Source organism: Sus scrofa, chromosome 8 (genome assembly GCF_054392235.1).
Source record: "Sus scrofa isolate SSC_HxYL_T2T_F1_AM1 chromosome 8, Sscrofa_HxYL_maternal_Yorkshire_Landrace_v2.0, whole genome shotgun sequence".
Lineage (NCBI taxonomy): Eukaryota > Metazoa > Chordata > Mammalia > Artiodactyla > Suidae > Sus > Sus scrofa.
In genome coordinates this window covers 96,829,896-96,855,129 of record NC_139390.1, presented here as the reverse complement: position 1 = coordinate 96,855,129, position 25,234 = coordinate 96,829,896, and the positions used below count along the sequence as shown (strand labels likewise).

Here is a 25,234-nt window from a genome sequence, read left to right as displayed (position 1 = left end):
CACTGTGGCTCAGCAAAAATGAGTCTGACTAGCAACCGTGAGGATACATGTTCAATCCCTGGTCTTGCTTTGTGGCATTGACGTGGTAGTGATCTAGGCCAGAGGCTATAGCTCTGATTGGAGCCCTAGCCTGGGAACTTGTATATGCCAGGGGTGCAACAGAAGGAGGGAAGGAAGGAAGGAAAAGAAAGAAACTTAAAGAACTACTAAATCTTTTGCCCCAAAGCAAAAATTTAAAAATTCTGGAACCAAGATCACAACGTAGTACGTTGGCTCCACTACATCATATGAGAAAAAAAATGCTTTGTGTAATGTAAATGAACTTGGACTTCGCCTTAAGAGTTAAAACCTTCAAATATTTGCAAGATCTTTGATTTAGGAATTTGGATTTATTTTTGTATTCATAGAAATGGTACTGTCCTGTTTTAGAATATTTGCATGCATCTTTATGTGAAGATGGAGAGAAATAGATATACTGCAAGAGGCTTATGAGGTGGAAATTAGCATTCTTGGAGATTGATTATATATGGACTGAAATGTAATCAGGTACAATATTCCTAGTATTTAAAAACCCACACAGCATAAGTACCAGTCAATTAAATTGAATGTTGAATCTGCAAAACAGAAAGGAGCTGCTTTGTAGTACCAGTGTGTCCTGGTTCATTATCAGCTTTGGGTAGATGGAAGAAGCAGAAAATGTGTAGTCCTTGTTTTTTTTTGCTTAAGTGAATGGGTAGATGGTTGTGCTGGTCTTTCTGACTGGGACATATTTCTGTACTAAATGATAACGTGTGCTTATTCCCTTTAGAATTAACTTTGTATTAACTTATTACAGATTTATGATGAAAAGAGTATCTTTGTTATCAATTGCCTAGAAAAAAATCGATCAGAAATGTTAATTGAACAGATGTGACTTTGAGCAGGAATTATGTATTTGAAATAGTGATCTTTACAGTCTTATTGAGGTATTGATGTATGACACAAAGTTTCAGATACACAACATAATGATTCTGTATTAGTATATATTGAAAAATTATCATCACTGTAAGTCTAGTTAACATCCATCATCATACCTAGTTAATAATTTTTTGTGCTGAGAACTTTTAAATTTTACTCTGAGAGCAACTTTCAAATATGCAATATAGTGTCATTAACTATAGTCACCTTGGTGTACATTATACCCCCATGATTTATTTATACTAACTGGAAGTTTGTACCTTTTGCCTACCTTTACCCATTTTTCCACCCCTTAACTCCTGCCTCCTCTATCAGATATCAATCTGTTCCTGTATCTATGAGCTATATTTAGTTTTCTGGGGTTTGTGGGAGTTTGTGTTTTTTATATTTAGATTTCACATATAAATGAAATAAATCATATGTAACTTATCTTTCTGTCTGGTTTATTTCACTTAGTATAATACTTTCAAAGTCCACTCATGTTGTCACAAATGGGAAGATTTCATTCTTTTTTATGGCCGAATGTTATTCTTGAAGTTTTATTATATTCTAAAATAAATACACCATTGAATAGACAACATAATAGACATGTATATTCCAAACAGAGTAGATGATTAATGATAACCTAGCATATAGCACAGGAAAATCTACTCAATAGTTTGAAATAACCTATATTGGAGAAAACAATGGATATATTTATATGTATACATGGTTTCAACTTGCTGTACACCTGAAAAGTGTACATCATAAGTCAACTATACTCCAGTACAATTTTATAAAATATCAATATACATTAAATTAGATAAAACACCTACTATATTTGGGGATTGAAATTATAACAGTTTATGGTAGAACTAATATGATTCTATACACAACCTCTTATTGTTGGAATTATAAAATATATGCACCCACACCAAAAAAAATATAGTCAATGCTCCAAGCACTTCTTTTTAATAAATGACCCAATGTAGATATTTGACATGGGACCATGGAATAGTAATAAAAATAGAAGGACAGTTAATGTTTTACAACTTCCCAGGTCCTTGACTTCAAATGTTAGGATAATAAATTACTAAAATATAACTTGTCAATAACAAGTTTAAATGTACAGATATTCATATGTGTTCAAGGAAGAATATCAACAGATGCTTGTTATATCAGTTTTTAATAGCATACAACATTAAAATCAACTTAAGTATAAAAACATAAGTAGACAATGGAAAATGTTTTGTATACATCCTGTACCAATACACAGTTAAGTCCAAGGCAACTGTTGGAATCAAGTTAAGTATAATTGCTGACCCACAAAGATGTTCATACTATATGGTCAGGAGACAAAAGGAATTTTTTAGTGTTGTATAGTATGAATGATCTTTGGTAAAGTGTAGAAATGAATTCTAATGACTTCAAGGCTGCTCTGTGTTCTATTATATTCGGATGCCTTCCAGCCATATTAACAAAAATTAGCATAAATATAGCTCTTGTGCCTTAGATTCCCCTGATACAAAGAATCTCTGATTAATTTCAGATTGGGTCATGGGTGCCTGGCAATATAGATCATCCTTAATTTAATTCTTAGCTCAATGCACAGGAGAATTAAATAAACCTATGTACTTATTTGTTTACCCTGGCAAATACATTCATAAGCACTTATAAGGAAATGCTTATAAGGCAATTAAGAACTGTAATTACAGGAGAACAACAACATTAAAGATCATACATATTATTGAATATTGTGATATTCTTTTAAATAATCAGATATGTGGGAAAATAAAGTAGCGAGGAGGAGGAGGAATGAATAGAGAAAGGAGATAAGGAGTCAGGAAATAAGGGTTAATTCTATTTTGCAAAGTGTTGAAGATAATGATTCTTAGATACTTTTTGTAATGTATACCCCACTCACACTGTGTATCATAAACGAATGAACTGCATTGCTCTATTTTTCAGTTTGTGCTCTCATTTCTGTTTCCATGACTTTGTTCCTATAAATGTCCTCTCTGAAATAATGTATGTCTAAATCTAACCTGATGTTAAAAAGCAAATCAATGACCACTCATTTAACAAAGCCTTTCTTGATTTTAATCACCATACCAGCCAAACCCTCAGTGGGATAGCATCAGAAATATATACAACTATATTTTATCTGGAAATTTTAACACATAAGCTTTCCTACAAGTGCTGTTAAATACTTTGATTTTTTAATTTGCTTCTAAATAAATAACATTCTCCATTTTTCATTATGGAGATATTGATGCTCTTTTCTATTTTTTTATTTTTACAAGTTTATTATTTCTAAAGAGTGGCTTGCTATAATAAAGTTTGATTATTGCTTATTGAAATAATGACTTTATAGTATCATATGCATTTTAGATTAAAATAAATCATATTTTATCATTACCATCATAAATGTTTAAAAGATGTTTCCATACAATATGTAGCTTGATTTTATGTATTCCATAAATGTAATAAATCTGTATAAGCTGCTCACTGAAATTCTGTCTTATGGAATCTTAAAGACTTCCTAGAAGCACAAATTATCCTTATATCATTACAGGAAATGGGTTCTAAAGCTGCTTTGGAGCATAAAACTTAACATATGCTATATAATGTTAAACATTATATATTAATAATATATATTTATATATTGTGTATAATTAGAAAATATCAAGCTAGGGGTACTGATACTTTTCATTTCATGTGCGATTGACCCCTGAACCATGTGAGGGTGGGTTATTTCATATAAAACTTATAGTTGGACCTCCATCTTTTCAGTTCCTCCATATGTGTATGTTCAACCAAACATGGACCGTGTAGTTCTATAGCATCTACTATTGAAAAATATCCCTGTATAAGTGGATCCCCGTGCAGTTCAAACCTCATTGGTCAAAGGCCAATTGTATTTACTTTTGTCATCTGTAGATGTTAACAAATGAAAGTTTGTGTGAGGCTGAACAATGCCCAAACATCAGAGTTTGGAACAGAGAAAGGTTTATTGCAGGACCATGTAAGGAGACTGGCTTTTTTCCCTAAAAAAGCCCTGAACTCCTTGAAGGGTTTCAGCAAAGTCCTTTTAAAGGCAAGATGAGGGAGGAGTGTGGTTAGTTGTTACAAACTTCTTAGTGTCAGATTCCTTCCTTTTTGCATCTGTCCACATAGGTTAGGTCACCATGTTCCTGTGGACCTCCAGTAGGAGCAATGCTGTTTTTGTTCTGCAACTTTTTATCTTTATGAGGATGGATTCTTAAAGGTCAGAGCATTGAGAATAGGCTATCCTCTATATTTCAGACTGCAGGCAACATTCTTTCACAAAAAAAGGTGTGGCGCCAGCATGACTAAGCATAGACAACAATAGTGCTGATAGAGAGTCAGATTTGTTCTTCCCTATTATATAGACATATAATTACTTTTCTTGACGTGCTGCAAGACAGTAAGACAAGCTTACGTGATGCAATGAGCTTTTTGTGATATTAATGTTCTCACTATTCTATCAGATGATAATATGGCCAGGTTTTATACATTTGAATATTCATAAATGTTATAGATTGTAATTAGTAAACAAGATTTATTCCATTATTTTTTGTTTCATTGTATCCAGCAACATTTGGTTACTATTTCTAATCCCCTTGTACAAACTTTACAACTACCCCAACAATCACCATCTTACCCAATGGTACCTGCACATACCCCATTGCCAGGCCTATAGCGTCTGACCCTTGACTTCTCTAAGCTTATTATACTATTACCTTTGTCTTATGCCTTAACCACACTAGTCTTACCTTCCCTTCAACCTGCTAAGCTCCTTCATATGCTAAAAGATTTGGACTTTAAAAAAAATAAATTTGGGGAGTTCCCATCGTGGCTCAGTGGTTAACGAATCCGACTAGGAACCATGAGGTTGCGGGTTCGATCCCTGGCCTTGCTCAGTGGGTTAAAGATCCGGCATTGCCATGAGCTTTGGTGTAGGTCGCAGACATGGCTCGGATCCCGCGTTGCTGTGGCTCTGGTGTAGGCTGGCAGCTACAGCTCTGATTAGACCCCTAGCCTGGGAACCTCCATATGCTGCAGGAGCGGCCCAAGAAATGGCAAAAAGAATAAATAAATAAATAAATTTCTTCAAATTAAATGTGATATACTTCTTTCTTTGGCTTAATGATTCAACTATCAACCTTATCAAAGAGTAGTTCTAAAGACACTATGTAATACTTATTCTTTAGGTGATTTTTATTTAAGATCTATTTCTTTTATTTGTAGGGCTTGCAGATTTCACTGGTTGTTTTACTTGGTTAATCTTTTTCAACTCCATCAGAACACAACTTCCTTTAAAATAGAGCTTTATCTTGTTTAATGTCAAAATCCCAGTACCTAGAATAGAACCTGGCACATAGTAGCTGTGTTAATAAATGGTTTAAAACCATGTATATGAAGAAAAGTTGTTTGTGTATAACTGAGGGTAAGGAGGTGTGGTGATGTAGAAATTACAGTGGTTCCACATGTCAAAAAGTTTTCAAAATTTTGAAATAATATTATTACTTTAAATCTTGAATTACTCTGTTATAAAGACAGCAAGATAGTTTTAGATTGCTATATACAGAAACACTTAGATCAGGGAAGAGCAATATAATCATTTCAATGAAAAATGTTGCTACATTCAGTGCTCATTGAGAATTGGCTATTGTCGATTGCAGTTTTGCATAGATGGAGTGAAGGGCACCATTTGGATCATGCCACAGACAAAAAGAAACACAGTTATTGCTCTGTAATGATGGAGCAGCTGCTGTAGAAGACTAATTGTGTCTCATTGTCTCAGCTTTTCCAATTTGAATAAGATTCTGAATGAGAGAGGGAGAGATCAAGAGAGTAAGAGAGGACAAATTACTTGTAAAAAATTCTAAGCCCCAAATGTATTCCCAAACAAGGGCAGGAAGTGGGGCATGGGGAAGATAGAAAAAGAAGACACAGCCTTTATGTTGAAACAGATGAATATTTACTTGGGTAGGGGAGCATATGTATTTCTATGGGTCTCCGAGGTGTGAACATTTTAACTCAAGAGAAATTTAACTCAAAAATCATGTCTCCTTTTCATCATAGCACAAAGAACAGAAGAGGGGGAAGTAGCCCCTGCAAAAAAAATTAAGTGCTGTTACTGCCAGCTGTCTTGGATGGTTTGCCCAGTTTTTGAGTGATTAAAAGAAAAGTTACAAAGTACAAAACTTCACCTGCTTATTTATATAGGACTTTGATGTTAAAACACAGAACTTGTTTTGGCATGGATGAAATATACAAGTTTACCTCATTAAGCCAGAAGCTATGCTACCAAAGATTATTACTTTGATTATAATTATGTGATTTTTTGAAATCACAAAAAGTATATTGAATAAATATATTTAACTTAGACTAAAAATGTCTATATTTGCTCCTGTGTTACTCTAGTAATGCTCTTTATTAGGCATTTCTAAGAAACTAAAAACAAATCTAATCAAGACTGGTCTGCTGTTCTTAGCAAATATTAATTAGAACTATTAAAGCTGTAGGTCATCAGCAAATTTTCAACTATCAAATTAAATCCAACCTTAAAAAGATGAATGCTTTTGTTTATTTTATATTTTGAGGGTTTCCTGTATTTTTTTCTCAATGATTAAAATTCTATTGATAAGGCAGGTGGAGTAAAAGGGACCTTTGTATTCCAGACTTCTAGGCTTTAATTTGCATTTGTTCTAAAGGGAAATCCTACACTTACATGTAGAATCAGAGTTAATGGCATTACTATTTTACAATAACAAGTTTAAGAGGGAAGTAGTTAACTATTAGCTTGATCTTAAAAATATCAAAGGGTTTTTCCTGAAGCTTGTCTCACCCAAAAGTTTATACACATTAAAAACCAAGAGATAGCCTTGAAAGCTATTTTCATGTTTCATGAAGTCAATCAGCACTTCCTATTGACTGTGTTTCCAAAATACACCAAATTTTTGGCACCTCTTTTTCTGCTGCCATAGGTCTTGTGAGAGAACTGTGGTCTCACAAAAGCTTCCTAATATATATCTCTCCTTTCACTCTCATCTTTTCATCTGCTTTCAAATTTACTAGCCTTAAAAAAAGAAATATTCCCTAGAATAGTTTGTATAAGTTTGAATTTATCTCTTTATAATTTGGTAAGAAATCCTATAAAACATTTATGTATTCAGTGTTTGGTTGTTTCCATTTTTTAAGTTTATTGAGATGAAATTCATGACAAAGTTTATGAGGTGTAATACATGCACAATGTTGAACAACTACCAACTCTATAGATGAAGACTGTTTCAAGCACTGCCTGATTAATCCCTTTACCTATTAAGTTTCTTCCCATTTTCCTTCCCCACCTTCCAGCCCAAGCAATTACCAGTCTGAGTTCTGCATCTATGGATTTATCTATCTCAGATACTTCATGTAAATTGAATCATAGAATGTATGACCTTTTTGTCTGGCTTACTGCACTTAAAATAACATTTTGGAGGCTTATCCATATTGTATCATGTATCATTCTGCATATTTTATTCAGTTACATTGTATGTATATATCATGTTTATCCATTGGTCCAGAGATGCACATTTGAGCTCTTTCCACCTTTTGGATATGTGAATAGTGCTGGAATGAATATGTATGCATATATATTTATTTGAGTGATTATTTTCAATTATTGTACGTATATTCTTTTGCCTCTAATAATACATATTTCATTAGAGTCGTATTTGTTTGATATCAATGTGTAGTGGTCCTTAAAGGATTTCCTGATATCTTTTATATTAATATTTATAATCTTAACCATTTTTAAGTACACAGTTTAACAGTGTTAAGTATATTCATATTGTTGTGGAAAAGATCTTTAGAACTTTTTCACATTAAAAATCTAAAAATTGACACATATTAAACAGTTAATCTTTTCCCCCAACCCACAGCCCCCAGTAATCACAATCCTACTTTCTGATTCTTTGAATTTGGCTACTTTATTTACCATATAAAAGCAGAATAATATAGCACTCTTTCTTTAGTGATTATCTTATTTCAATTGGCATAATGGTCTCAAGGTTCATCCATGCTGTAGCTTGTAACCAAGAATAATTCAATTTCCTATGTATACCACAATTTGTTTTCCCATTCCCCCGTTAATGGGTATCTTGATTGGAACCATCTCATAACTATTGTGAATAGAGCTGCTGTATATATGAACATACAAATATTTCTTCAATATCCAGCTTTCAGTTCTTTTGAATGTGCATCCAGAAGTAGGATTGCTGAATCACATGGTGGTGCTATTTTTAATTTTTTGAGGAAACTCCATAATGTTTTCCATAGTGGTTGCACCATTTTACAATCTCACCAATGGTGCATAAGTGTTGCAATTCCTCCACATCCTCACCAATGCTTGTTTTCTTTCTTTCTTTTTTTTTATAGTAGCCATCCTAATGGATATCAGGTAATATCTCTATGGTTTTGATTTGCATTTATGTGATTAAAAAGCGATGTTGGGCTGCTTTCCATATGCATTGGTGGCAATTTGTATATCGTCTTTGGAGAAATATCTGTCTTTTGCCCATTTTTAAATAGGTAAAAGTTTCAAGTGTTGTTTATGTAATATTAATCCCTTATCAGATATAATTTGCAGATTTGAACATTCCCTAAGTAGCTATTCAATCTGTTGCTAAAGTCATTTGAACAAAAGTTTTTAGAGTTTGATGTAGTTTCATGTCTATGTCTGCTTTTGTTGCATGTGCCATTGGTGTCATATCTAAGAAATCACTATCAAAACCAGTATCATGAAAATTCCCTCTATATATTCCTCTAAGAATTTTATATTTTGATCTCATACATTTATGATAATTTTTATTTATTTTTTTCAGAATAAAATACATACATTTAAACACAATTACATTCACACAGATTATTATATCATGGATTTTAAGAAACAGATTAAGCGACTCCCTCTGGAGAAGTGGAATGAAAAATATGCTGAGACAAATAGGAAATTTATTCTATACTCCATCCCATCCTGTAGGGCTTTCATCCTTACTATTTAGTATTATCTATTACATTTCAATTTTTCTTTAAAAATTAGCATTATATTGTGTATATTATGCAACTAAAATTTATAAAGAAGAAAGCCTTATATACCATTAAATATTTTATATAGCATAATAAGAATAACAACTGGTAAGAATAACAAAAATAATATACCCTCTGAAAATAAGTAAAATATGAAATGAATAAATTGGTTAAAAAACAGTGTAACTATATAAATATGTCCTCACAATCTGTTACATCTTATTGATTCTTCAATATAGGCATTACACCATTCTAGGTGATGTGATAAACAAGACATTATAGACCTTACATTGTACCATGGAGAGAAATGATTATTAATACTACAATTGTAGAACTGTATAATTTAATTGTACAGTTGCATTATTTAATTATAATTATCATAAATTCTTTGATGGAGAAGAAATCAGAATCAGTTCTAAGAAGACTTCAGCATTCCAAGAATGATGTCAAATGACCCCCTACATGGTGGATTATGCACTTATTTACTATGAGATATATTTCTTCTCCAGAGATTCCTTGTTTGGTATCAATTGTAGATTTTTGGTTTGCAGTTACTCTGAAGTTTTGATATAAGAGTCTATATGTATATGAGATTGTTTTAAGTTGTTTTCTTAATTGCAAGTTCATCTCCAGTGTCCTGCATTTGTACCCACCTCTTCTCACGATTTCTAATTTTGGTGGTACAATTGTGCATGGATGATTTCGTATCTTTAGTGTATATATACCTTTACTGGTGAGCCTTGTCATTTGTGGAATTTTTGTTTCCTGTTGCTGTCTTTTCCTTTCTGCCTAGAGAAGTTCCTTTAGTATTTGTTGTAAGGCTGGTTTAGTGTTGCTGAATTCTCTCAACTTTTGCTATCTGTGAAGGTTTTGATTTCTCTTTTAAATCTGAATGAAAGCCTTGCTGGGTAAAGTAATCTTGGTTGGAGGTTTTTTCCTTTCATCACGTTAAGTATATCATGCCATTCCCTTCTGGCCTGCAGAGTTTCTGCTGAAAAATCTGCCGATAACCTTATTGGGGTTCCCTTGTATGTTACTTGTTTCTTTTCCCTAGCTGCTTTCAAGATTTTCTCTTTGTCTTTAATTTTGGTTAGTTTGATTTAATATGTGTCTCAGTGTGTTCCTCCTTGGGTTTATTTTATATGGTACTCGTTGTGCTTCCTGGATTTGAGTGAGGGGTTCCGTTCCCATGTCAGGGAAATTTTCAGCTATTATCTCTTAGAATATTTTTTCTGTCCCCTTCTCTCTCTCTTCTCTTTCTGGCACCCCTGTAATACAGATGTTGGTGCGTTTAACGTTGATCATGTTAATTTATATTGAGTTCATTTTTGTATTTAGTGTAATAAGTATCCAGCTTCATTTTTTGCACATGGATACCCAATTTGCCCAGAACTATTTGCTGAAGAAACTTTTTTCCTCATTGAATAGTGATTGCAACCTTGTTGAAGATATTTTGACCAAATACACAAGAGTTTATCCCTGGATTCTATTTCATTCTGTTGTTTTAACGGTCTATCTTCACCAACACCAAACTGTTCTGATTTCTGTAGCTTCATAGTATATTTTTATTTAAATTGTGTGGTGCGTTCTCCAAATTTGTTCTTTTTCAAAATGGTTTATAATGAGCCCCTCAATCTTATATAAATTTTGAGAATTTTTTTATATTTCTGCAAAAAATGACAATGGGGTTTTGATAGGGATTCTGTTGAATCTGTAGATTGCTTTGGGTAGCATCGATATCTTAATGTTAAGTCTCTTAATGACTGTATACTGGATGTCTTCCATTTATTTGTGATTAATTTCATTTCTTTGAGCAACATTTTGTAGTTTTCAGTGTACAAGTTTTTCACCTTCTTTGTTACATTTATTACTAATTATTTTTATTCTTTATGCTATTATAAATGGAATTGTTTTCTTAGTTTCCTTTTTGGCTTGTCAATTGTTAGTATATATAAATGCTACTGAATTTTATGTTAATTTTGTATGCTACATCTTCACTTAATTGATTTTTTTTTTTTTTTAGTTGTAACAAGTGTTTTGTGTGCACGTACACACTGCAAGCAAAATCTCCCATATTCCTGTTCCTATTTGGCTATTTGGATGCCTTTTTTTCCTTTTCCTGATTGCTCTGGCTAGGGTTCCCAATACTTTGTGGAACAGAAGTTGTGAAAATAGGCATCCTTGCTTTATTCCTGATATTACAGGAAAAGCTAGAAGAAGACAGCAAGGGAGCTAGAGAGGGGGAAATGTGACATTGCTATTTTTTATCTTATTGACATAGAGTTGATTTACAATGTTGTACTAGTTTCAGGTGTACAGCAAAGTGAATCAGTTATACAATTACATGTATCCATTACTTTTCTCCAAATAGATTAACAGAACATTGAGTAGACCTCCCTGTGCTATACATAGGTCTTTGATAGTTATCTATTTTATATACAGTAGTGTGTATGTGTTAAACACATCCTCCCAATTTCCCCCCCCCAACAGTTTTCCTTTGGTAACTATAAGTTTGATTTTGAAATCTGTGAGTTTGTTTCTGTTTTGTAAGTAAGTTCATTTGTATCATTTTATTATTTTCCATATGTAAGTGATAACATATGATATTTGTCTTTTTCTGTCTGACTTATTTCACTTAATATGATAATCTCTAAGCCCATCCATGTTGCTGCAAATGGAATTAGTTCATTCTTTTTATGACTAATATTCTACCATATAAACATCCAGATGTTTTTTATCCATTCCTCTGTCAGTGGACTTTTAGGTTGCTTCCATGTCTTGGCTATTGTAAGTGGTGCTGCAATGAACATTGGGGTGCATATATCTTTTTGAATTATGGTTTTATCCAGATACATGCCCAGGAGAGGAATTGCAGAATTATGTGGTAGTTCTATATTTAGTTTTTTAAGGAGCCTCCATGTCATTCTCCATAATATTTGTACTAATTTATATTCTCACCAACAGAGTAGGAGGGTTCCTTTTCTCCCTACCTTCTCAGTATTTATGACTTCGTGATGATGGCCATTCTGACTGGTGTGAGGTGATACCTCATTATAGTTTTGTTTGCATTTCTCTAATAGTGATATTGAGCACCTTTGGAGAAATGTCTATTTCGATCTTCTACCCATTTGTTGATTGTATCTATCTATATATATAAAGATGTGAGATATCTGTGTATTTTGGAGTCAACCTCTTTTTCATCTCTTCATTTGTAAAGATTTTCTCCCATTGTAAGAGTTGTCTTTTATTTATGGTTTCCTTAAGCTCAATCAAATTAGCTCAATTTGATCCAATTTGTTGATTCATGTTCATCATTCTAGAAGTGGATAAAAAAAGATATCACTGGAGTTCCCATTGTGGCCCAGTGGTTAATGAATCCGACTAGGAACCATGAAGTTGCGGGTTCCATCCCTGGCCTTGCTCAGTGGGTTAAGGATCCGGCATCTCCCTGAGCTGTGGTGTAGGTCGCACATGAGGCTCGGATCTGTCATTGCTGTGGCTGTGGTGTAGGCTGGTGGCTTCAGCTCTGATTAGACCCCTAGCCTGGGAACCTCCATGTGCCATGGGAGCAGCCCTAGAAAAGGCAAAAAGACCAAAAAAAAAAAAAGCTATCACTGCAGTTTATATCAGAGAGTGTTCTGCCCTATGTTTTCCTCTAAGGAGTTTTATAGTGTCCAGCCTTATATTTATTTCTTTAATCCATTTTGAGTTTATTTTCATGAACAGTGTTAGAGGATGTTCAAGAATGTTCTAATTTTATTCTTTTACATGTAGCTGTCCAGTTTTCCCAACACCACTTATTGAAGAGACTATCTTTTCTCCATTGTATATTTTTGTCTCCTTTGTCATAGATTACTTGCCCATAGGTACATAGGTTTATATCTGGGCTTTCTATCCTGTACCATTGATCAATATTTCTGTTTTGGTGCCTGTACCATACTGTTTTGATGACAGTAGCTAGTTTGGAGTCAGGGAGAATGATTCCTCCAGTTCTGTTTGTTTGTTTGTTTGTTTTCAATATTGCTTTGGCTATTCAGGGTCTGAGGTGTTTCCATACAACTTAAGTTTTTTTTTTTTTTTGGTTCTAGTTCTATGAAAAATGCTTTTGGTAATTTGATAACAATTACGTTGAATCTATAAATTGCCCTGGATAGTATACTCATCTTGACAATATTGATTCTTCCAATTCAAGATTATGCTATGTCTTTATCTGTTCTCATTAATTTCTGTCATCCTTGTCTATAGTTTTCTTATACTGGTCTTTTGTCTCTTTAGTTAGGTTTATCATAGGTATCCTATTCTTTTTGATATGATGGTAAATGGGATTGTTTGCTTAATTTTTTTTTGTTGTTGTTAGTATATAGGAATAATGTCACTTGATGATGATGTATGATCCTTTCAATGTATTTTTGGATTCAGTTTGCTAATTTTTTTGTTGAGAATTTTTGTGTCTATGTTTAACAGTGATGATGGCATGTAACTTTGTTTTGTGTGTGCAGTATCTTTGGCTTTGATATCAGGGTGATGGTGGCCACATAGAATGAGCTTGGGAGTGTTCCTTTCTCTGCAGTTTTTTTGGAATAATTTCAGATGAATAGATATTAACTTTTCTCTAAATATTTCTCTAAATGTAACTTGTTTTTCATTTCTAATTTTACTGATATGAGGTCTCCTTTTTCTCTTGATGGGTCTGAATAAAGGTTTATTGATTTTGTTGATCTTTACAAAGAACTACATTTTAGTTTTATCATCTTCTCTATTGCTTTGTCTCTAATTTATTTCTGCTCTGTTTATGATTTCTTTCCTTCTACTACCTTTGGACTTTGTTTTTTTTTTCTTCTTTCTCTAGTTGCTTTAGGTTTAATGTTTGGTTGTTTATTTGTGATCTTTTCTTGTTTCCTGAGGTTAGATTATATTACTATAAACTTCCCTCATAGAACAGCTTTTGATGTGTCCCATAGCTTCTGCATCATCATGTTTTCATTGTCCTTTGTCTCTAGGTATATTTTTATTTATCTTTAATTTCTTCATTGATCCATTGTTGAGTAGAATATTATTTTACCTCCAGGTGTTTGGGGGTTTTGCTGGTTTCTTTCCTTGTAGCTGATTTATAGTCTCTAGAATTGTGGTTGGAAAAGATGTTAGAAAATTTTCTTAAATTTACTTAGGCTTGTTTTGTCATCCAAGATGTGATCTATCCTGGAGAATATTCCACATGCACCTGAGAAGAATGTATATTCTCCAGCTTTCAGACAGAATATTCTAATATAACATCTATGTCTATCTGGTCTAGTGTGTCATTTAAGGCCTATGTTTCCTTGTTGATTTTCTGTCTATTTGATCTGTCCATTGATGCAAGTGGGGTGTTAAAGCTCCCCACTCTTACTGTGTTGTTGTTGTTATCTACTTTTATGGTTGTTAGCATTTGCCTTATATATTGTGGTGCCCCTATGTTGGGTGCATATATATTTGCAATTGTTATCTTTTTCTGGATTGATATTTTGATCATTACATAGTGTCCCTCTTTGTCTTTTGTAACCATCTTTATTTTAAAGTCTATTTTGTCTGGTATGAGTATTGTTACTCCAACTTTCTTTTGATTTCCATTTGCATGGAATACCTTTTCCCACCTCCTCACTTTCAGTCTGTATGTGTCCCTAGATCTGAAGTGGGTCTCTTGTGGACAGCATATAGATGGGTCTTGGGTTTCATATTCATTCAGCCAGTCTATGTTTTTTGGCTGGAGCATTTACTTTATTTACATTCAATGTAACTATTAACATGTATGTACTTACTGACATTTTCTTAACTGTTTTAGATTTGTTATTTTAGATTATTTTTTTCCTCTTAGGATTTGATGCCTATATTTAGTATTGTATTTGGTTTGCTTTTTTCTTTTTCATGTCTGTGTCTATTGTTATCTTGGTTTAAATTTCCCATGAGGTTTTGATATAACAGTCTACATATGTATAGGATTCTTTTAGGTTGATGGTATCATTATTTCAAATGCATTTTCAATATTCTGCACTTGTACTGTCCAATTGCATGTATCTAACTGGAAGTAGATAACATTTGAATTTATTGTGATAATTTATATCTTGAGTTTTACTTCTGCCATTGTATTTTTGCTTTAATTTCCTATACTCTCAGGCTGTTACTTTCTCTCAACAATTTTCAGATGTGTTGAGGGTTTCTATTTACATCCCTAAATTTCCCTCTTCTGTTTGTGAAAAATCTTATCTTCATTTCTCTTTAATCATAACTTGCAATTTTACCATGTGTATTTAGTTTTTTAATCAGTATCTTTATTTATTCCTGTGAAGGCATATAGTACAGAATTGAGGCCAACTTCTCTGACAAATTTACAACAAAGAAACTGAGATTATAATCCTGAAAGCAGATAAAATAAAATTCAGAACCAAAGCAATAAGTAAGATAATGAAGGATAATGTATAATGCTAAAAACGATCTTTTCAAAATTGATATAATATTTATGAATAACTATGAATCAAATAGCACAGAAGTCCCTAGTATAAAATATAATCTACTGAAAATTAAACTTTTAATGGGAAACTGAACTTAATTTGCCTATTTAAAGATATCTCAAATTGCAACATAATGTAAAACTAACTCTATGTCCTGTACAAGAAACAATTATTTTAGAAGTAAATAAGATGACTAAAAATTTAAATGTAGACAATGCAAAGCCAAGAAAATGGAAAGATAAATTTAGTTGTCTGGTAAAGTTGGGGAAATAGTCTCATTCTTTGGTAATACAAAATGATATACCTAAAGGGGTAGATTTTGGAAATACTCTACAAAATTATGTATTTACCTTTGGAGCCACCAATTCTACTTCTAGGAAAATATATTGAATTACACTCCCCAATGGTGGAAAAAAAAAAAAAGAAAAAAACATATGTACAAGTTTACTAACTGTACCATTAAGAATTACCTGTATTGAGAGTTCCCTTTGTGGCTCAGCAGGTTATGAACCCTACTAGTACCCATGAGAATACAGGTTCTATCCCTGGCTTACACTCTGGAGTTGCATGAGCTGCAGTGTAGGTCACAGATGCGGCTTGGATCCCAAGATGCTGTGTTGTTGGCCAGCAGCTCCAGCTCTGATTCACCCCCAGCCTGGGAACTTCCATACACCAAAGAAGCAGCCTTAAAAAGCAAAAAATAAAAAAATAAATAATTTTTTAAAAATTTTTATTTTATGTCCAAATACAGAAGATAATTGAACAAATCATGATACATAAGTATGTTACACAACTGTAAGAATGAAGAAGTATCAGTGAACTGAAATATAATAATTTCTAGTAGATATTTTTATGTGAGAAACAATTGCAAAATAAAATACATAATATGCTACAATTGCTGTAAGGAGAAATAGAAAATAGCAATCATATTTCTGCTTGTCTCTGTGAAAAGAAGCACAAAAAGGATAAAGCTCCAAAAAATGATGTCACTAACAGGAGGTGGGGTTAGGAAAGTGTATAAGTATGACACTTCTATAAATAATCTTTATAAAGTACTGACTTCTGGAAGCATGTGATACCATTGATATTTTTTCACACTGTAATAAGAATGGAAAGGAGGGAAAAAAACTAAAAACTAAATTAACCTAACTGCATTTCAAAAGAATAAGATAGCCAAGTGGAAATAATTACTTGAAGTGCAAATGGAGTATTTTTTTCATTTAGAAGATAAATATTTTGATGGATTAGGAGTCACTGACCTTACTTGGGAAGAAAATGTTCAAATATTGAAAGGTTTAAAGAAAACTGTTGGCCATGTTGAATTGGAGATGTTTATATGGATGGACTTCTAAAATATGCATTTGCATGAACATTTCAAGTACATGAATTAGATTGCTTGGAGAAACAGCTAATTGAAGGGCTGGTTGAGGGAAGTACAAGATGACACTAGGACATCTCTTACCATGCCAGAAGTTAAAGAAGCACTTAAAAAATAAAAGTGCATGTCACAATGACACAGGCACCACCTTGAATAGGCTTCTAATGGTAAAATCTGGGGCAATTTGATGAACAAAATAATTAAGACAAGTGATGAATTATAAAATTTGAAATAAGATATAATTCATGAGATCATACTTTTAACAAATGCCGACTAGATGGAGAGATATACTGATGAATAGGAAGAAAAAGTAGACTCAGTAAAAAGGCTAAGTGTGGAAAATTAATTTTGGAAGCAATGATGGAAGTAAAATTAACCCTAATCATCACTGGTGCATGTTGGTAGGACCTTAAAGTGTCTCACCATGTGTTAAATATCGAAGGTAAAAGTGAGTACCTTAGTATAGATTAGCATAGATTGCCTATTATAATGGAAAAAAGCAGTAACCATACAGTGGAGAACTTTACAAAAATTAATAAAATGTCTGAGAAATCTTTTAATAATTCTCCTGATTCAAAGAAATGCCAAACAGTTCTGTTTATTAAAGAGATTCAAACAATTGAATAACAGTTACATCCAAAAGACTTAATAACCATTAAAAAAACCCCACAAACATGTTTTGGTTTTGGGGGTTTTTTTTTGTCTTTTTAGGGTCACACCCACAGCACATGCAGATTCCCAGGCTAGGGGTCTGGTTGGAGCTGCAGCTGCCAGCATATGCCAGAGCCACAGCAACACCAGATCCAAGCCACATCTGTGACCTACACCACAACGCAAAGCAACGCTGGATCCTTAACCCACTGAGCAAGGCCAGGGATCGAACCTGCATCCTCATGGTTCCTAGTCAGATTTGTTTGCTCTGTACCTTGACAGGAACTCCACAAATACGTTTTTTAAAAGCCATTTTATTTTCATTCCTAAATAATCTAATGGAATATATTTACATTTGGGGCACTGAACAAATTTTCAAATTTGGAATCAGATTGGACACTGACCATCTGCATTGCTTCTATTTTTGTGTGTGTTCTTGGTTTCATCAGAGTGAGTATCAAATACTTCGGTTTGCAATGTCATAACATCTTTGAAATAACATAGGATGATCTAATTTAACTCTAAGCTCACCTCAAGCTAATTTCTGGCAGTTTTTGTCAGATGTTTGTGCAGTTTCTGGCAGACAACAAGTGCTATTGTATATCCCTAGAAAATTTATCATTGGTCACCCCATGTGCTCATCATAGGACCTTAGGGTGTATTTGCCCATAGTCTGAGGACCATGTTTATAGTGAACATATGAGATAACACATTTACAGTGTGATAAAAACATTATCAACAAAGGGCAGATGGACATTGTGTGACTCCAGCTGTGATACTTACACTAAGGGGGACAAAATGTAGAATATCCAGGCTAGGACTATAAAACCTGCATCTAATCATAAGGAAGCAAGACATAATAAAAAAAAAGTTAAAACAACAACCACAGGGGTGATAATTTTCAATAATATCAATTCATAAAATTCAAAGAAAAGCTAACTTTTTTTCATATATAAGGAGACTGAAATGACAACTCAATATACTAAACTGATTCCTTTATTCTGGATTTTTTGGGTTTTTTTTGCTTTTTAGAACCACACACAGCATATGGAGGTTCCCAGGTTAGGGGTCTAATGGAAGCTATAGCTGCTAGCCTAGGCCAGAGCCACAGCAATGCCCCATCTGAGCTGCATCTGTGACCTACACCACAGCTCATGGCAACACCAGATCCTTAACCCACTGAGCGAGGCCAGGGATCAAACCCGCAACCCCTAGTTCCTAGTCAGATTCGTTTCTGCTGTGCCATGGTGGGAACCTCCAATACTGCATTCTTTACTGGAGGAAAAAAAAATTGCTACACAGGACATCATTGGAGCAATTGGCAAAATGGAATGGAGAGCAATTTGGGTAAAAGTATTATAGTTGTATTACATGTTCATAATTGCACTATAGTTATATAAAAGAATATGCTATTTTTAGAAAATGCATACTAAGTATTAGGGATAATGGGCAATGAAATATACAACTTCCAGATCAGAGTGAAAGAAAAAGATAAGGAGAGAAGGTGAGCAAAGGACATAGCAATTGAGGTAATATAAAAATTTTTATTTATCTACTTTGTAAGTATTTTGCTATAGGTTTTTTTTTTGTTTTTTGTTTTTCCAAGAATTCTATAGGAAGTAAAACCATGTTTCACTCTGTTTTTTGTTCACCAGTATGGGATAGGAAACTTTCCAGAAAATACGGTATGGAAGAATATATTAAAAATGTCAGGAGTTCCCATCGTGGTGCAGCGGAAATGAATCCAACTAGGAACCATGAGTTTGTGGGTTTGATCCCTGGCCTTGCTCAGTGGGTTAAGGGTCCTGCATTGCCATGAGTAGTGGTGTAGGTCGCAGACTCGGCTTGGACCTGAAGTTGCTGTGGCTGTGGTATAGGCCAGCGGCTACAGTTCCAATTCAACCCCTAGCCTGGGAACCTCCATATGCCATGGGTGCAGCCCTAAAAGGACTGAAAAGACAAAAAAAAAAAAGTCAGGATGCATACTATTGCCTTTGGAATGGATTAGCAATGAGATCCTGCTGTGTAGCACTGGGAACTATGTCTAGTCACTTGTGATGGAGCATGATAATGTGAGAAAAAATGTATACATTTATGTGTAACTGGGTCACCATGCTATACAGTAGAAAATTGACAGAACACTGTAAACCAGCTATAACAGAAAAAAATAAAAATCATTATATAATAAAGTCAGGAAATTCCTCTTGATTTGACTTTAATTACAAAGATTTTAGCACTTTTTTTGTTATTAATTCCATAATCTCCCTTTCAAGTTTGTCACAGTCAAACCAGAGTAATTATGCATTTATATTACTCATCAATTTTGAGCTAATTAGATTGTAAATAGCCTGATCTCTTTTCATATTTTAATCTCTATTTTAAAAACCTGCACATATTTAATTAATGTAAAAACACTCACTGATAAATTAAAATTACAACCTTATACAGATTTTTCAGATGCATAAGATACTGTTTTATATCTTGAAATTAACATAAATTAAAGGATCATAATGTTAAAACAGATGCATTTATTGCACTTATTTCACCTTCAAACACAATGCGAATGCTTTCATGATGAACACTATTTATGCAAATACCAAATGTTTCGAGCTGATGTGTTTGAAAATACAGTGATGGGCAGCTTCCAGTAATGAGAAGTGATCATGAATATGCACAGATGATTTCATCTGGGTTTTAACTTGCTCCAGTCTTATAGTACCCAAATATAGTATCTGATGTATTCATAAAATAATCAACAATTTTTGAAATAATGGAAGAGGAAATATGCTTGTAAGCAGCAAGTAAGGGTTTGCTACCACATTGAGCAATTGTCTTTACCTCTGTTAAGTATAAGAAAGAAAAACAAAACAAAAAGCCTGATTATCACAGTCAATATTTTGTGGTACTCATGGGACCTAACATTGCCTGGCTCAGTACTCAATTGAATAATCCAGATAGAACAGTGGAAAACACCAACTTTATGCTCTTAAATCTCATTTCCTCTTTGTAAAATGGGGTTAATGGTATTCAAAAGGAATGCCTATGGTATTGCCTGGCTTCTAGAATGTTAAATACTATTACTATTTTTTTTTTTTTTTTTAGGTCCACACCTGCGGTGCATGGAAGTTCCCAGGCTAGGGATAGAATCAGAGCTGCAGCTGCCAGCCTACAACACAGCTGCAGCAACACCGGATCTAAGCTATATTTGCAAACTATGCCACAACTTGCAGCAATGCTAGATCCTTAACCCACTGAGTGAGGCCAGGGATCAAACCTGTCTCCTTGTAGACACTATGTCAGGTTCTTAACCCACTGAACCACAACAGGAACTCTTAAGCACTGTTATTATAGTATGTTGTTTATTAATTCTGTCTAGATGTAGACAATTTTCTGAATTATCTCAAACAAAGGATATGCCAAGGCTGAAACCTAGAACTTGTCAGAATTCTAAGCCGAGACATTATGGACTTTGTACACGTGATGTAGCCAGAGGGAGTGCTACTCATGGGTCATACAACACATAAGCCCCATGTACATCTGAGTCTGGAATGGCAAGGCACTATTGCTTCAAGAAGGTTGCTTAACCTATGATATACCTCAGTCACTATTAAGGACTCCAAGTTGGAGAAAAATATGCTTAAGTCAATATATGCTTGATACCAAGACAGCAAAGGCTGAATCCCTCCTCCAAGGAGGTCAGGCACTTGAATTGGGAGGTGGAAAGTAACTTAAAAATTCAAAAGTAGAACATACAAAGTTTAGAAGAATATAAAGTTTAGGTGAAGGGCAATAAGAATATCGAATTAACCTTTTGAGATGAATTTGCAGTCCATCTTACGAGGGTAAGATATGGGGAAGGTACGAGATTTTGGTAGTAGGCATAAAATTTAAATAGAAGTTACAATCCATTTTCCATTCCATTCCATTCAGTGGTTCAAAATCCTACAGGGACAAGGCTCACATATTCTATCCACTATACATTCTGGAACACTACTCACTAAGCAATATTAATGTTAAGTGTTTCATGCCTCACCTGAAGCATGTCCCCTTCCTTGAGGACTACTTTCATCTATAACCCCACCTGGTAGACTATTCACTCACCCCACATGCACTTCAATTTTGTTTTGCTTGATGTTCCATTTATTCCTTATAAGTTCCAGATCGGTACTCACTAATCTTGTAAATATTCTGCAATTTTAGGCATGTGTTCTTATGCTATACTACCCAATACTCCTCTTCTTGCTATTATTTGTAACATGTTAGCATCTAACTTCAGTATTCTTCTTTACCCCAATTATTGTCAATATTCTGGGTGACCCCACTTTCCATATAGATGACCATTCCAACATTCAGCCTCTGTTCTTTAATCTCTTCATCTCCAATGATTTTTCTCCTCTCCTTCCTCAACCACATAATTCTACATTATCATCTAGATGTTGTTCCACCCAGTATTGCTCCCACCAGTCACCTTTGCTTCTCATAATAGTGCTCTTTATACCAACCTTATCAGTTCACTTGTGAATTACTTCCATCCATACACTCTTTGATCTCATGTGACTCTCAACTGTTCTATATTTCCAATCTCCATTCATTGCCCTCACCATTTTCCTTTCCATATTCAGTCTTTGCTCCATGGTTCATTATTTAATAATTCTCACGCAAATATCCTAAACCTTGGTTACTTTTTTATTCTTACTGCACTCAAGGATGAATTCTAAAGCTTGATCATCTGTTTTCTCCATTTCCAAACATGGTCATATGTCCTACTGCAGAAAAGGCACTGGACATATTGAAGCACTACACATACCATTCAGAGCCTCATTAATGGTTTCTCTAACCATCAGTAATCCTATCTATTTTGTCAGCTACTTACTTTATAATAAAACTTTTCAATGGGCAATGAAGCATGCTTGTCAAACTATCTTTAAAATAATCTATTGGACCATACATAACCTCCAAAACTACCACATCAGTTCTTTCCTTCACAATGAAATTTCTTTAGAGTGGTTGACATATGCTAACTTTTTTTTTTTTTTTAAACTCCTCAACCCTATTCAACTGTCTTGTGCTCCAATCATTCCATCAAAACAACACTTACTCTAATTACTCAGGACCTTCTGGAGGTTAATTTGGAAGCATATTTTTAGGCTTCTTAAATGTCTGGTGAATTCCTTCCTTTTCAAAACATTTTCCTTGGATTTTTGCCACTCAAGCTGTATTTATCTTGTTATGCTGTGTCTGGATCCTGTTTCATGCTCTCTTTTCCAGGATCATCATCATCCCTTTCAACACAGGAGTTCCTCAAAACTCATAGTATCTTTTCTTACTTTCATCTCATTTATGTTACAGCTTCCATTGTTATCTTTATACCATGTTAGACAAATTGTTTGCAAATTTATTTTTAAACTTCTTTGTTGAGCTCCAGACTCATATATCTAATTGTCCACTTAATACCTAAAAGAACTAACACTTTTCTTCACAAAAAGTATAGTATTAAAAATATGTTAAATAGGGTGTTCTTGCCATGGTGCAGTGGGTTAAGAATCCGACTAGGGTCCATGAGGATGCATGTTCGATCACTGGCTTTGCTCAGTGGGTTAGGGATTTGGCATTGCTGCAAGCTATGGCTTGGATCTGGCATTGCTATGGCTGTGACATAGGCTGGCAGCTGCAGTTCTGATTTGACCCCTAGCCTGGGAACTTCCATATGTCACACGGCAATGAAAAAATATGTTAAAGGCCAATGTTACCTCAAATTGAACATATTCCAAATAAACTCAGTCTCTTCCCCATGTCTTCCTCCCCAAGAAAATTAACTGTGTCTCCTCCAGTGTTGTTTTTTTTTTAATCTCAGCGATTGATACCACTATTCATTTCTATAAATATGAAAGATACTGAGAAGTCACACTTACTTGCCCTCACATATTATATTCTATTTCTCACTAAGTCAGGTCTGTTTATCTTCAAAATTCTGCTAAAAACAATTTTATTTCCTTTCCGTTGTCACTATGCTAGTTCAAGTAGCCATCACACCTTCTTCTCCTCATTCTTACAATTGACTTATCTTCTAACTGGTCTACATGAAGCCCCTGTATACCAGAGCGGGAAAGATAGTATTTCATAAATTTACCCGAAAATGTTATATTTCTTTTTTTATATTGTTTCTTCTGCTTAAAAGACTTTTCTATTGTTTCTCTACTCTCTCATTTTCCTACTTAACTTTCCTTTTTTACATATCTGCCTTATATTAATCAAGAGCTCCTCCCTGCCCACAAGACTGTAAAGATATCTGAGCCTCTATTAACTTACACATTTATAAATTTTCACCCATGGAACTTTTACATTCTATTTTTATGTATTATACTACACCACAGTTATGAGAGAATGGTCTGTATCTGTTATTTCGATTGCTTCTCAAGTGACTACTATAGTTCCTGGCACATAGTAGGAACTATTATGAAGTAACTGGTGTTTGTAGAGTCAATAAATAAGGAAAAATAAATTCTTTTCTATGGGGAAAAATAAACACCTTATTACATTTAGCTTATGTTATCAAATAAAATGCAACACAATTCAGCTCTGAATAGCGATAAAATGTTCTTTGTGATTCTTATATAATGGACACAGAGGGCATTCTTATATAAAGGGCACAGGAGGATAATAGGCAAAAGTTTTTCATTATGTTTGACAAAACAATTAGATATTTTCTTTAGTGGAAGCTTGTAGATATTGAAAATGTAAGATTAATTCAACTGAGTAAAAGTATTTCTATAGAGAACTAAAATGATTTTTGTTGTTCTTACAAAACTTAATATAGTAACAGAAATTAGAACACCAGTTTCAAGTGCTAAAATGTCAGTCATCTGAAGTAGAACAAATTAAATCTCTCAGGATTAGGAAAGGGATTTATTTCAGAATCTTGGATATAGCTGAGCCTGTAAGGGATATTAACTCGTTTTAGGTATGTGGATTGGAAAATATCAAGAATAAATAGCCAGATAAATAATTAGGGCTTCTTTCTATGTCTTAATTGTAAATAATTAATAGTTAAATCCTTTAATGCATGGCTGAAATACACATGTTTTGGTTTTTTTTATTTTAAATAATCCATATGGTTTAGATACCAGATGTTCTGGTGACATAGCAGCAAATTCTGTTCTAAAATTTAGAAATGAACACCTATGCCTTTCTATAGCCTCAAGAGGGTAGACCAGAGAGGTATATATGACCTAACATTAATAATGATATTTATAAAGAGTTTGGAAGTATGCCTGATACATGGCAGGTGATTTATAATGGTAAAATTATTACTAGCTATACTTAAAAGCAAAAAACCATTCCTGTAAGAAATGTACATTTAATATCCATTAAAAATTAGTTTTAAAAGTATGCAGCTGGACTCATTTGCATACCATGAAAAGATTTATTTTGAAATTGAAAATGTCCATTGAATACAGTATTCTATAACTTGTGCTGATAAAATGTTAATCCCATTACTCAAAACAAATAATTAACTCTGAATGAATAGTGAGTCAAGAAGTTTGACAGTTATTTACAAACGAGAAGCTAAGCTTCTGAACAATATTTTCATTACTTCAGGATCTGGATTATCTTTTGTCTTTCTGCTTTTTGAGGGCCACTCCCACGGCATATGGAGGTTCCCAGGCTAGGGGTCGAATTGGAGCTG

At 33.8% G+C, this 25,234-nt stretch overlaps 1 long non-coding RNA gene across 3 annotated transcripts in view; it reads left to right on the top strand.

Moving 5' to 3' along the window:
* LOC110262156 (uncharacterized) overlaps positions 1-25,234 on the top strand; it is a 58,464-nt gene that overhangs the window by 13,138 nt on the left and 20,092 nt on the right. Inside the window, exon 3 of one of the 3 annotated variants that reach the window (XR_014812971.1) lies at positions 6,046-8,518. The exons of the other annotated variants lie outside the window; for them this stretch is intronic. This is a non-coding gene — a long non-coding RNA (uncharacterized LOC110262156). Of the gene's footprint in view, positions 1-6,045; positions 8,519-25,234 lie in introns of those variants that run through there. 3 annotated transcript variants of the gene reach the window in all.